Source organism: Castor canadensis, chromosome 15 (assembly GCF_047511655.1).
Source record: "Castor canadensis chromosome 15, mCasCan1.hap1v2, whole genome shotgun sequence".
Classification (NCBI taxonomy): domain Eukaryota; kingdom Metazoa; phylum Chordata; class Mammalia; order Rodentia; family Castoridae; genus Castor; species Castor canadensis.
Window position 1 is genome coordinate 85,560,267 of NC_133400.1, and position 15,834 is coordinate 85,576,100.

Genomic DNA, 15,834 nt, shown 5'->3' on the forward strand with positions numbered 1-15,834 from the left:
AACTTTGATTTCTTGATAAATCTGATGATTATAAATTATGTTTATATAGTTCATTCTTTAATTTCATTATATTTCATGTAAGATATTTAAATCTATATTCAGAACCTGGGTGTTGGGGAGGCATTTCTGTAATCCCAGCTATTCATGAGGCAAAGATGATCATGGTCCAAAACCAGCTCAGGCAAAAGTGGAAGACCCTATCTGAAAATCAAACTAAAGGCAAAAGGTCTGGAGGCGTGGCTCAAGTGGTAGAGCACTAGCCTAGCAAATGCAAAGCCCATTGCTGACAAAAAAAAAGTCTATGTTCATTATTGGGATTGGCTTGTTTTTAATTCTTATGTTTCATTTTGCAATCACATGTTGTCTTAAGTTACACATTTGGCATTATTTTTTCTTTAATTATTCACTGATCATGATGGTTGATTTCAGATGTTAACTTGACAGGAGCAAGGGACACTCAGATAGACGGTCAAACATTAATTACTTGGAATGCTTCACAGGCAAGGAGCCTATCCTCTGCTAAGAGAAGCCCAGGTGGTTTGGCATTTGATTATAATGATCAAGATGCCCCTGATGATTCTGTGAGTGCATGACAGGAGAAGACTGGGTCAGTGCTGGTATAGGTGGAATAAGTGGGAAAAATCTGCTCTCATTGTGGGCAAGTGCCATGGAATCAGCTGGGAGTCCCAATATAATTTGAATAGAACAGGGATTTGAAAGGTGGCTCCTGAAATACAATGTCATTTACTTAACTCTCTCTCTTACACACACCCCCCCCACACACATGCACACACATATATATTTTGTTTATGAATATTTGTAAAGTGTTAGCTTAGAATCTAGGGACTAACAGCTTTCCCTAGCAGTAAACTTAAGATTTTTTTTCTACTCTTCACTCTGTTTCCTCAGGGATGACCGAGAATTAGAGAATGACTGGCACAATTGCTATAAAAATGAGTACATATTCATTCTCATCAATCAGATTAACTTTAATGAAATAAGATCATTTATTTATATTTCACATGAAAGTAGCTCCAATGTAAGCACTATGGTCTGCTGTGGCAGCTTTTAGGTCATCAGAAGCCCAAGCTATTTCTAGATTTCTCTTTTCTATTTCAGAGCGTGACCATTGTTTTCATTGTCCAAAATGGCGGCAACAAGTGGTACCATAAACGGAGCAGGATGAAAGACAAAATAAAAGATGAAAAACTTATTCCTTCAAATAAAAGAAGACTTCATTTTAGTTTTCAAGTAATTAATCAATTAATCTATTTTATGAATTTTTAAAGTCAACATTTTTAAATAAAATTTTATTAGGGTATATTCATTATACAGGAGGCATTCATAGTGACAATTCTGATTAGATTTATATTGTACATTGCTTACATTACCCCTATTGTCCCTCGTCCTCAGCCCCCTCCCTGCCCCACATAAAGCAATCACAGGAGGTTTCTTAGTTCTGTTTCACATAGGTGTATGAAGTCCATCTACCATCTACCATCACCTTAATTTCCTTCCTTCACCCTCCCCCATCACACTAGTATACCCCCCACACTGTACCAATCTTACACTCCTGTTTTTTATTATTAATATCTAAGTTGATGTTCAAAGGGGTTCCTCACTGTATGCCCACTGTGAGTGTGCTTTACTTTGGTTCATTCAACTTCTTCCATTACTAAACTTTACCCCTTTACCTCCCACCCCTCATTTTTCAATAGCTTTCAATATACTTCCTTATATCCTCTACCTTTACATTTTATGTTATGTGATATTACCAATGCTCTATCATTCTGTTTTTCTCTCCCTCATTCCCTGAGTTCCATAGAGTAGTTCCACTATTACAGTCAGGTTCTACATCTGAGATTGTATATGATCATGCTTGTTTTTGTGGATATGTTTATATTTTGGATTTATCTTTCAGGTATGAGAGAAAACATGTGGCCTTTGTCTTTCTGAGTCTGGCTTACTTCACTTAACAGGATGTCCTCCAATTGCATCCATTTACCTTCAAACCACGTCATTATTCTTTATGGCTGAGTAAAACTACATTCTGTATACATACCATAGTCTCTTGACTGCATCCTCGCTAGCATTTGTTTTGTTATTACCCTTGATTATGGCCATTCTAACTAGGGTGAGATGAAATCTAAGTGTTGTTTTGATTTGCATCTCTTTTATAGCCAGGGAAGCTGAACACTTCTTCATGTATTTACTAACCATTTGTTCCTCTTCCTTTGAGAATTCCCTGTTTTAATTCAGGTGCCCATTTCTTCATTGGGTATAGCTACTCCTACCTGTTTATAGGGTCCATTTGTTTGGAAAACCTTTGTCTATCTTTTGAATGTAAGGCAGTATTTATTTTTTCAGTGAGATGAGACTCTTGCAAGCAACATATGGTTAGATTTTATTTTTTAACCCAGTTTGCTATTCTATGTCTTTTCATTGCTAATATTGAGAAGTGCCTGCTGTTTCCAGTTATTTTTATTCCCCTGTTGTTTAATTTTACCTATTTCTTATTTACTGGTCTGCTTGCTCAAAAGGATTTATTGTTTCTTGAGTCTTCCTGTCTCTAGTTTCTTCTTGTGTATGTAAATGTACTTTAAATACATTTTAGTTTTTCCTTGTTGTGGAAAGTTTTAATTTTCCTTCAATTAGGAAGAACAGTTTTATTGGATAGATTCATCTAGATTGACAGTTGCTTTCTTTCAGGGTCTGAATTATGTCTTTCCATGACTTTCTTGCATTTAGACTTTGAATTGAGAAATCTGTTGTTATTCTAATGGGTTTGCCTTTATAAGTGACTTTCTTTCTTTGTTCTGTGTGCTGAGTGTTTTGATTATGATGTGTCTGGGGGTGTTTCTTCTTTGGTCATGATGGTTTGGTGTTCTGTAATCTTCCTGCACCTGGGTGACTCTCTCTTTCTTGAGGTTAGAGAAGTTTTCAGTTATTATCCTACTGAATATAGTCAGTACCTTCAGTGTGTATCACTTCTTCTATACTCATGATTTGTAGGTTTGGTCTTTTCATGGTGTCCCAGGTATCTTGTATGTTCCATTCATATTATTTTAGCATTCTTTCATGATTTTTTTACTGTTTGGTCTAATTCCTCTACTTTGTCTTCTGTTCCTGATACTGTATTTTCAGCTTGCTTTACTCTATTCACCAAGTGTTCGATTGAGATTTTTATTTGGGTTATTGAGTAGCTAAGTTCAGATTAATTATTTTTCAGGATTTCCATAACTTTATTGATTTTGTCTTTCACATCCTGCATAGTCTTCTTAATTCCATTTATCTGTTTGTTTGTGTTCTCTTTGGCTCAATTGTTTATTCACATCATTTTTGAGATCAGATATTAGCTTTTATGTCTCTTCTTTGAGCTCATTAATCATTTTACTATTGTTTTTTGGAATTCAGTATTTGATATCACTTCCTCTACACAGGTGCTTAGCTCTTCAGTAATGGAGTTGGCTTTTGAGGGAGAGCAGTTGTCTTGCTGTTTCATGCTGTTGAGATTTAAGCATCTAGAGCTGTTTTTGGTTAGGGTTTTTATCCTTTGTGTCCCTGTTTTGAGCTTTTTCTCCTGGAGTTACAGTTTTCCTCAGACAGGGGTATGCTGGAAGTGTTACCCCCTTGCAGGGTTCTTGTTGTAGTGCAGATTACTTCTTTCCTTCCCTCAGTGAGAGAGCTGGGGTTCCTGCTTTGAATGGAGAGTAGGGATTCTCTTGTGGTAACAGTGGGAGCACTGGGCATCTGTGCACTGTGGGAGTCAGGCTTCCTGGAACTCCCAGAGTAGCAGAATACCACTCAGTGGAAGAGCTGGGATTCCAGCTCTTACAGAGGAGATGGGACTCTCCTGCAGGCAGGTGCCATGGGAAGCGCTGGGCCTCTGTGCACCTTGGGGAAGCAGGCCTTCTGGTGCTGCCCACAGAGTAGCAGGTTACAGTTTTCCTCCCTTCAGTGGGAAATCTGACACTCTCACTCTTCAACATGGGAACAGGCCCTCTCCTGTTATCTGGCACAGTGGGGAGTGCTGAGCCTCTGTGCACCTTGGGAGGCAGGCCTCCTGTCACTTGCAGAGTAGCAGATTGCCACCAAAGAAGAATTTTGAGACATGCCAATCAACACCTTCAATAAGTCAGCAACTCTGAAGGTGAATGCAAAAGATGACATGAACTATGTCATGTGCCAAGTAAAATATTGGAATTCTATTACTGAACAAGAAAGAAAGAATGAATAACATGGACTATCAGCACTCTCTTCAGAAAATACATCTGTAAAATAATACACAAAAGTTCATATTGGATAATGTGTACTTAACTAGGATGTTTGTCTGTTGAGAATGATTTTACTGACATCACTAAGAGTTGTGAAACACACAAGCAGGAAAAACAACTATTTGTCAGTGTACTTTTGAAGACAGCTAAGCTAAAACAGATTTTCCTTTAGTATGAATTGGCTGGTAGAACATTCTCTTAATTTTGCTTTATCTAAATATTTCTTTATTTTATTCTTATTTATTTTTCATGATGCAGACTTCCTACTTAGCAATAATTTTCACTCTGTGTTAATGTTCTGCTGCCTTTTGAACTTCATCTTTTACATTGACTAAATTACTTTCCACTATTTGTGCTGCTCTTTGAAGGTAATATGTCTACATATTCTTTGCCACTGTGTATTGTTTCTTTGTATAGTCTTCAGTCATTTAAATACTCATATAGAGAATTGTCAAAATCCTGTTTGCAGTATCTAAGCATTTCTCAAATATGTAGCTTGACATCTGCCATTTTGGGATAAGTTTAAAACATAAACATAACTCCATAAAACAATGTTTCTGTTTCATTTTCTCTCTTCCTTTGAGAACTGGAATTACACAGTTGTTAAATAGTCTCTGCCCTTTATTGACTCTTCTTTGTTTTCCTTCCTGAAGTTTCTCTGTGCTTTGATTTCATACATTCTATTCTGATTCATCTTTCACACACTGATTACTTAATTGTCTCTAAATGCTATTGAGTCTATTAAGCTATTAATTTGGCTATTTTGTTCTTTCTGTCTCTATTTTGTTATTTTTTTCTAGCTTTTATTTCTTCTTCCAAAAATTTTAATTCAATGCCTTATTTTCTTGAAGACATGTTAGACATAAATCATAAATCCCTTTGAAGCCATTCTTAGTGTCTGTTAGATTTTTTATCAATTTTCAATCATGATGCTTTATCTTTTCATGTGCATTCTTAGATTTGACTGGGTACTAGACATAGAATATGCAAATAAGGAAGTATATTTGGTTACAGGATGATAAATTCTTTTTCTAGAGAAGTTTGCATTTATATTTGTGTCAGGCATTTGAGGACATTAGATATCCTCCATCAACTTAATTCAATTTGAGAGACTAAAATTATTCAAAAGCTTTCGTTCCTCTTGAGAGCTTGTCCATTTCTGGATCATTTATATTCTTACTACACATCCTTTTGATAGATCCTTAGTCTAGATCTCTGCAGCCCCTTTACAAAGATTCTAGATTACTTATGATCCCCAATGTAACCTGAAAAGCTGTGTTAATAGGTATTGTGTTGCATTTTTTAGTGCACAATGACACGAAAAATGTCTTTATGTGTATAGTACATATGTACCTATTTTTTCAAATACTTTCATGAGGCCAGTTGAATCCAGAGGTATGAAACCTGTGGACAAAGGATCAACTGAATTTAATTATCTGACATTTACTGCCATTCATTTTTTTCAAATTATTGTATGTAATTCTCACTTATAGCTTGCAAGGTGACTTAAAAGTTCTTTCTATTAAAATTGATTTGTTTGACTCATTCATAATTTGGAAATATTACTAATATTGTTAATTTGTATAGATTGGCACTTTTTTTTTGCAGTACTGAGTCTCAAACTCCAGGTCTACAACTTGAGCCACTCCACTAGATCTTTTTTTGTGAAGGGTTTTTATTTCTAAGATAGGATCTCATGGACTATTTGCCTGAGCTGACTTCAAACCGTGATCCTCTTGATATTTGCCTCCTGAGTAGCTAGGATTACAGGTGTGAGCCACTGGGGCCGGGCTAGATTGGCATTTAAAACTGATATTTGTTCTTTTTTCCAGAAAGATGATCTTTTTTTCTAATTAAACAGCTTTTTACTACTTGGCAAATGGAAGTGATTACCTTCATATTAGCCTTATTCATTTATTTTGATTTGTTGATATTATTTGCCTAAGGTCTGTCTCTCTTTTCCACTTCAATTTCAAAGTGTTTCTTTCTAACATAAGAAGACTATAGACTTTTATATATTTGTTTTTATGGAGGAACTTTATCAAAATCTCTTACTAATTCTAAAAGGCAGCTACTTATTTTTTCTTAATTTTGTACCTTATGTTTTATAGGTCTTCCCTTTCACTTACTATTTGAATAGAAAGTCAAGAAAATCAAGTATCTGCAATTTTATATACTACTTTGGGCATTATTAGAAAATAGCCATGGTTATATCCAAGTTATTTTTCCTATTTTGAAAAACAAATATGTGAAAAAGATTATACTTGGAGCTAAGTTTAGGTATTTTGAAATTGCAATGAATATTTTATTCATTTCACATGTGATATAATAATTTCATAAACTTTAATATGTTAAAAACAACTTGAAAGAAGAAAGATGTCAAAGTATCTTTTACTTTTAAAATATCTTACTTGGTTATGTTAGATACTATATTTATTAAACTTGATTTGTTAAAATTTTATTTGGAAATTTTACATTTTATTTGTAAATGAAATATTTTAGTATGTTATGCAATTAGAATTTAGACATCTGAAAACATTTAAAAACAAGTTTGGAAGATGCAATGTTTTCACATCTCCCAACAGTTTAAAACACATAGATATGTTTGTTATTTAATGTTGTTTGTTTGATTTTTAAGAAAATCTTTCACCAGACTTTCTACACATATTTGAGTCAATTTTGCAAATTTTATTTTTAAGGAATTTTTACATTTTTCTAGATTTTCAAATGCATTGCCTTTAAGTTGCAAGCAATAGCCCTTCTTTATACTTTACAGTTTTATCTACTCATGATCACTTATTTATGTCCATTCCTAATGCTGTTTAGTTGGGGTTTGGGGCTTTAATGGGGTTGTAAAGATTTTTTCTATTTTGTTTTCAAAGAGCCAGAATTTGCTTCTATTTATTCTTTAAAACTGTATCTTTTAAAAATTTTATATAATTTAATAATTTTCCTTTTTCCTTTTATTTTTATATAACATTGTTCTCCATTATAGTTCTTAAAAACCTATGTCTGACTCTAAAATCACTCTTCATACTGTTTATCTTTATATCATATGATATGACTTAGGTTTTAAATTAAGTTTTGAATGATGTCTAATCTCATTTTTATTTTTACTGTGACTCATGAAGTATTTAGGAAGCAAAGCTAACTATAGCTTTTGGGACCATGCCAAAGCCACTGGATAATATGACTTTAATCTTTTCTCTGAAAAACTGAATGAACAAGGGTTGTCAGCACTGAAACCTCTCTTCCAGTTTGGCTCCTGGGTCTCAGGTATCCCTGGTGGGAAAAGGGTGGCATTGGGGTAGGATGTGAGGGTAACGACAGACTTCTCTCTGGGGACTGACAGTACTTTTCTACCAGACTATGGGTTCTAAAATGTTCAGCTGCCTCCCTTGCTAACTGGTTTCCCAGAGATTAGTATGCTGTTTCTGCTCTCTCCAGAGGCTTCAAGGACTAAGAAGGAAGCACTCTTATTTATTTCTGCATCTGACATTAGGTTTCTTCTACTTGTCAAGTTGTTCCAGCAGAGTTAGGAGGGGAAAAAAGTATCCTAAGAGGCATTAAGCAGAGTTTTCTTCTGTAATACAGAATTTTCTCTTAAAATATTTTAGAAACTCTGCTAATTATCAGCCCTTCCACTACGAATGCCTAAACTGATATTCTTTTTGGTGCTATCTTGTCCTGTTGGAATTATTTCTCAAGTAGAGTGTTTCCTGCTTGTATTCTGCTAAAACTTGTTTGTCCACCATATTCTCCAAGTCATCTTTAAAATATGAAGTTAGCTTTCAAACTTTCTTTGTCATAACTCCTAGAGATTTCTTTTGCTTACAAAATCAGGATGAAATCTAAAGTCCTAAGAAGGGCATATAAGTCCCTCAAATCAGGATAGCCTGTTACAAAAATATAATATCCTAAAACCCCTCATTTCCCTGCCTGGTCTAGTACATGGGTCTTCACCACTTTCTTGCTGGTATATTCCATAATGCCCACAAGGTAAAAACTCCAAAATAGTTGCTCTTTTCTTTTCTTTTTTTTTTTTTTATCATTTTAGATTTTACTTAACCATCTATTCAAACACCAGGATTAGTTATAGCTATTGGACATATTTCTTAATAATTTGTTTCTGAATCCTGAATCCTTTTTGTAAATTAACCTGGATGATCTTTCATGTCAAAAAACATGGTTGAGTTTTACAAAAGCTTATAAAACATTTTTTGAATAAATTCATTAAAATAATCAATTTTCTGATGTCATGCATTTTATCAATCTTATATTCAATTCACTACTTTAGAAGAAGCAAAACGTTAGTTAACTTATTACACATAGTAGAAAGTGGAGAGAGTACTGGGATTATTCAGTGAAATAAATCTCTCTAATTATAATCAATCTGCAAGAAACTGTCATCAAAAATAATCAGAAATGATAATTAGCCTTTAACATGTAACTAGCACAAAAGTAAGTTTTTTGCTGCCACAAACCCCAGCAACCGGGTTGAGCCACAAGCTTGAATCCTAGCCAAGAAGTCAGGCACTTATTTCCATATTGTTCCTGTTGGGAAAAAGATAAACGTGAGAGCCCAGCATCTGTGTCTTGGAGTTGCCAAGCACATCCACTGAGTGACCATTCTCTTGGCTTAAATAATGCAGCATACTGAAAGGGGTGCAGGAGTACACCAAGTCCTGAAATGCCAGCAGGAAGAGAACTGTGGGCCAAGCCTGCATCACCCTGCAATATAACAGCCAATTAGTTGTGTAATTGCCTCTTGCCAATAAAAAGGCAACATTGTGTTTGGAATCCTGCAAATTTCAGGCATCTCTGCAGCACATTACAAACTGTAATAAAGATGAAAATATCAATTTTGGTTATTAGTTTTCTTATTGAGAAGTAATTCATGACTTTAGAAGATAACAGCTTCAACGTAAAAAACAGAACAACCCAATATTGTGAGCTTTGGTATAAGAAAAACAAAATGGCCAAGGGTTTGTCACTGATCAACAGGAAGTGACTTACTGAGAAGTAAGCATAAAGATGGTCTTGTGACTTCCTGTAAGTAAAATCTATTGCCTTTACTTATGAGAAAGAGGATAGGGTAATCATTTTATAGAAGAATACTTAGACTCTGTGAAATATGTAAGTGCCCAGGATAAGGTAACATACAGAAGGCAATGGTTGTATTTTTCAATTGAAATTACCTTCATTTATCTTCTTTCATTCAGGAATCATTAAGGCCAAAGATGAGTGGGAGAGAAAAAGGAGAATGAGGTGACAAGAAGTACAACATTAGGACTCACACCAAAAGAACAATCAATCTAATCTTGAGTAGTTTTATGTTTTTTTCTGCAATCATAACTGAATTTTTAGACAATAAATTAAATCAAGGAGTCATTTAGAGTATATTTTGCATATTACCCCTAAGAAAAATATGAGAATACAGACACATTAAAAATCTTTGTTATTTTCCAGAAGATCTAATGAGTATATATCTGATTTATAGCTTGTTTTTCCCTCAGGCCACAGTTTCTGGATTGTGGCCCTAAAAGCACTAACTCACAGGATGCTAAATACTCCATGCATAAAAAAAAATCTTTGACCAAATGTTTTTTTCTTAGAGTTATTAGTACAATACTGAGAAAATTGTATTTAGTGGTGAAAAACTAAAAGCCTTTCCACTAAGATCCAGAAAAAAAAGATCCAGAAAAAAAAAATTTACTCTTACCACTTCTATCCAACATAATGTTGGAAATCCTCATCAATGCAATTAAGCATGAGAAGAATATAAGAGATGTCCAAATAGGAATGGAAGAAGTAAAACTGTTACTGCTTACCAATGGCATGATCTTATATGCAGAAATTTTTTTTTTCATTTTTCTTTTATTATTCATATGTGCATACAAGGCTTGGTTCACTTCTCCCCCCTGCCCCCACCCCCTCCCTTACCACCCACTCCGCCCCCTCCCTCTCCCCCCCTCAATACCCAGCAGAAACTATTTTGCCCTTATTTCTAATTTTGTTGTAGAGAGAGTATAAGCAATAATAGGAAGGAACAAGGGTTTTTGCTGGTTGAGGTAAGGATAGCTATACAGGGCATTGACTCACATTGATTTCCTGTGCGTGGGTGTTACCTTCTAGGTTAATTCTTTTTGATCTAACCTTTTCTCTAGTACCTGTTCCCCTTTTCCTATTGGCCTCAGTTGCTTTAAGGTATCTGCTTTAGTTTCTCTGCGTTAAGGGCAACAAATGCTAGCTAGTTTTTTAGGTGTCTTACCTATCCTCACCCCTCCCTTGTGTGCTCTCGCTTTTATCATGTGCTCAAAGTCCAATCCCCTTGTTGTGTTTGCCCTTGATCTACTGTCCACATATGAGGGAGAACATACGATTTCTGGTCTTTTGGGCCAGGCTAACCTCACTCAGAATGATGTTCTCCAATTCCATCCATTTACCAGCGAATGATAACATTTTGTTCTTCTTCATGGCTGCATAAAATTCCATTGTGTATAGATACCACATTTTTTTAATCCATTCGTCAGTGCTGGGGCATCTTGGCTGTTTCCATAACTTGGCTATTGTAAATAGTGCTGCAATAAACATGGATGTGCAGGTGCCTCTGGAGTAACAGTCTTTTGGGTATATCCCCAAGAGTGGTATTGCTGGATCAAATGGTAGATCGATGTCCAGCTTTTTAAGTAGCCTCCAAATTTTTTTCCAGAGTGGTTGTAATGCAGAAAAATTTTAAATGTTCCATCAAATATTATTGGGAATAAGAAAATTGAGGGACATAAAATCAACACACAAAAATAACATATTTCTATGTAATGAATGAGCTAATCAAAAAAGAAAGCAAAATAATTAATCCCATTTACAAGATCTATGAAAAGAGCAATTTAGGAATAAATTTAACCAAGGAAAGGATTATTAGAAATAATCTACATATAGAAAAATGCAAAAATTTAAAGAATGAAATTAAATAGCCAGAAATAAATGGGAAGATATCTTGTGTTCATGAATTAACACAAAATTAATTTTGTCAAAATATTCATACTATCCAAAGAAATCTACAGATTTAGTATAATTTCTTTAAAATTTTCCAGTGTCATTTTCCATGGAAAAAGAAAAAAATTCTAAAATTCACACAACCACAAAAGTCATTGAATAGCCAAGGCAGTCCTGAGTGAAAAGCAGGTGCATCACACTACTGATTTCAAACTGCTTTACAAAGCTTTATAATTAAAACAGTGTGGTACAAACTCTAAGGTTGATACAGGAAAGAGTAGGAAATAGTCTGGAGTTAGTATGTATAGGTAAGAACTTTCTCAACGGAATCCCAACAGCACAGCAACTAAGAGATAGCATAGATAAATGGGACCTCATAAAACTAAAAAGCTTCTGTTCATCAAAAGAAATGGTCTCTAAACTGAAGAGAACACCCACAGAGTGGGAGAAAATATTTGCCAGCTACACATCAGACAAAGGACTGATAACCAGAATATATAGGGAACTTGAAAAACTAAATTCTCCCAAAACTAATGAACCAATAAAGAAATGGGCAAGTGAACTAAACAGAACTTTCTCAAAAGAAGAAATTCAAATGGCCAAAACACACATGAAAAAATGCTCACCATCTCTAGCAATAAAGGAAATGCAAATTAAAACCACACTAAGATTCCACCTCACCCCTGTTAGAATAGCCATTATTAGCAACACCACCAACAACAGGTGTTGGCGAGGATGCGGGAAAAAGGAACCCTCTTACACTGTTGGTGGGAATGTAAACTAGTACAACCACTTTGGAAAAAAATTTGGAGGCTACTTAAAAAGCTAGACATTGATCTACCATTTGATCCAGCAATACCACTTTTGGGGATATACCCAAAAGACTGTGACACAGGTTACTCCAGAGGTACCTGCACACCCATGTTTATTGCGGCACTATTCACAATAGCCAAGTTATGGAAACAGCCAAGATACCCCACCACCGACGAATGGATTAAGAAAATATGGTATCTATACACAATGGAATTTTATGCAGCCATGAAGAACAAAATGTTATCATTCGCTGGTAAATGGATGGAATTGGAGAACATCATTCTGAGTGAGGTTAGCCTGGCCCAAAAGACCAAAAATCGTATGTTCTCCCTCATATGTGGACATTAGATCAAGGGCAAACACAACAAAGGGATTGGACTTTGAGCACACGATAAAAGCGAGAGCACACAAGGGAGGGGTGAGGATAGGTAAGACACCTAAAAAATTAGCTAGCATTTGTTGCCCTTAACGCAGAGAAACTAAAGCAGATACCTTAAAAGCAACTGAGGCCAATAGGAAAAGGGGACCAGGAACTAGAGAAAAGATTAGATCAAAAAGAATTAACCTAGAAGGCAATACACACGTACAGGAAATTAATGTGAGTCAACTCCCTGGATAGCTATCTTTATCTCAACCAGGAACACTTGTTCCTTCCTATTATTGCCTATACTCTCTCTTCAACAAAATTAGAAATAAGGGCAAAATAGTTTCTGCTGGGTATTGAGGGGGTGGGGGAGGAGTGGGAGGGGACTGAGTATGTGGTAAGGGAGGGGGTGGGGGCAGGGGGCAGAAATGACCCAAGCCTTGTATGCACATATGAATAAAAAAAAAAACAGTGTGGTATGGCATAAAATATGGATATGGGTCAGTGGAACAGTGTTGGGAGCACAGACATGATCCATGAGTATTTAGACAACTGATTTTTGACATAAGTTGCAAGGATACAGAATAGGAAACAGACAGTCCAATAAATTGTGTTGGAAAAACTTGATACCAACATACAGAAGAATAAAATTGAATCTTTATCTCATATAACATCACATACAAAACTCAACTCAAAATGCTCCAAAGATGAAAATATAAGACCTGGAATTGTAAAACTACTAGAAGAAAATGGAGAAAACCACATGACATTGTCCAGAAATTTCAGTTGGAAATATTTCAAAAGAAAATGAAAGGGTAGAATTCCTGACATTCTTTTGTCTGTAATTGTTTCTATGAGCTTCTTATAGGATTAATGTTCCATAAAACAAATTTTAGGAAACACATGACTGACAGTGCTCATGAGTTCATACCGAGAATCTCTGTTAGTAATTTCATTATATATTTTCTATTGTTTTGTTTCCCAATGGTAGACATGTCTCACAAAGGAACTAGAAATCTGGGGATCCAAGAAGCTTCCAACCTCCTGAGCTTTGTGACGCAGGGACTTTGCTGAGAGGCTGGAAACACCCTTGGCTGCGGTAAAGCACCATGGAGAGCTGAAACATCAGCACTCTGAACCCCTAACTCGTGGAAGGCTTCTCCACAGGATGACAGACTAAAAGAATAGCTGGCACTGCATGCCAAGCCCCACCCCATAGGCCCGCAAGCTGCTGCTTTACAGGCTGTGGGATCTCCAATCCTTGTGCCCGCTCCTCAGCCCCGCCATGGCTGTGCTCCCCCAAGCTCCCACCCCTTAGGCCTGCATGATCTCCACCAGACCGAGCCCCTAAGGCCTGCCAAGCCAGCGATCCACAGACACTCACCATCTCGGCTCAGGCAGACCCATGCCCCAAGGCCTGCACAGGCCTCAATGATCTATGCTGGGACTATGCCCCTAAAGCCCACCAAGGCGGCAATCCACAGACACACACGGTCTCCACTCCCCCAGGCCTGTGCCCTTCAGGCACACCAGGCCCATGTTCCAAAGGTACGCTAGTTCACCTTGATGAAAGGCCTCTGGCTATAAGCCCGAGAGACCCACCCACCTGCCATCTGCTACAGGAAGGCTCCAAACCTCCCAAGAGATACACACAGACAGGTCTGGAGGCTAAAGGAGTAACATCAGAACAACTAAGACTGCAATTCTACTGTTCCAGAACTGGTGATTTTTTTTTCCCTTCTTTAATGGTTTTGCTGCCTGGTTTGCTATCTCTTTCATTTTTTTTCCTCTCTTCTCTCTTCCTTTTATCTTACCATCTCTGTCTCTTTTTTTATCCTTCTCTCTTGGTTTTGTTAGTATTAATATTGTTACCCAGCTAACACTAAATTACACATAGTCCAGGGATAGAAATGGTACCTAGTGGAAATACGGGAAGAAGAAAAAGGGATGGAAACCATTCTCCTCCCCAAAATAAAGAAGCACAGGATTTAGAGCGAAATGAAGAAAATGGATACCTAGATCCAGACTCCAACAAAACAAAGATAAACTATACCAAGGAACCCAACAAAGCCCAAAACAACACCCTGAAAGAACAAATTCTACAAGTAATTAATAAGAATTTCACAGTGATGTTACTAGACATGGTCAACCAAAATGTACAGGAGGCACTCAAGAAATTCCATGACAACAAAATTAAAGAACATGAGAAAACACAGAAACAAATAAATAAAATTATAGGAAACTTAAATAAATACCAAACTGAAAAAGAGAACACTATAAACAGATAGATAAATGAATTAAGGGCAAAAATTGACAATATCAAAGAAGAAGTAACCCATGATATCGAAAACCTCAGAAAAAAGAATGAAACAGAAATACAAAGCAAAACAAAATGGAAGGCCAATCCAGAAGAATAGAGCAAACAGAAGACAGAATCTCAGAACTTGAAGATGAAATGGCAGTTAAAGGAAAAACTGAAGAACTATTAGTTAAACAACTCAGGATCTGTGAAAAGAAAATGCAAGAACTCACTGACTCCATCAAAAGACCAAACCTGAGAAACATGGGCATTAAAGAAGGAGAAGAGGTGCAAGCAAAAGGAATGAATAATATATTCAACAGAATAATAACAGAAAATTTCCCAAATCTAGAGAAAACTATGCCCATTCAGATACAGGAAGCCTCTAGAACACCAATAGACCTGACCAAAATAGAACTACTCCATGACATATTATCATTAAAACAAGTACAGAGACTAGAGAAAGAATATTGAAGGCTGTAAGAGAAAAAACAAATAATATACAAAGGTAAACCCATCAAAATCATAGCAGACTTCTCAATAGAAACATTAAAAGCAAGAAGAGCATGGAGTGAGACCTTCCAAGCACTGAATGAAAATAACTTCAACCCTAGTATACTCTATCCAGCAAAACTATCATTCAAAATAGATGGAACAATAAAAGTCTTCCATGATAAGCAGAAACTAAAACAATATATGACCAAAAAGCCACACTACAAAATATTCTCCAAGGAAATCTGCACACAGAAAACGAAAGCAAACAAAACCATGAAAGGGCAGGCAATACCAAACCACAGGAGAAGAAAAGACAAGAAAGCAAAGAGTAACATTGTTTCAGCTACACGCAATCAAATCCTTAATCAACAAAGACAACTACATGACAGGGATCATCACGTATTTATCAATACTAACACTGAATGTTAATGGACTAAATTTCCCATCAAAGACACCGATTGGCAAACTGGATTAAAAAAGAAAATCCAACAATCTGCTGCCTACAGGAGACCCTCCTCATTGACAGAGATAAGCACTGGCTGAGAGTGAAAGGCTGGAAGAAAATTTACCAAGCCAGTGGTTCCCCAAAACAG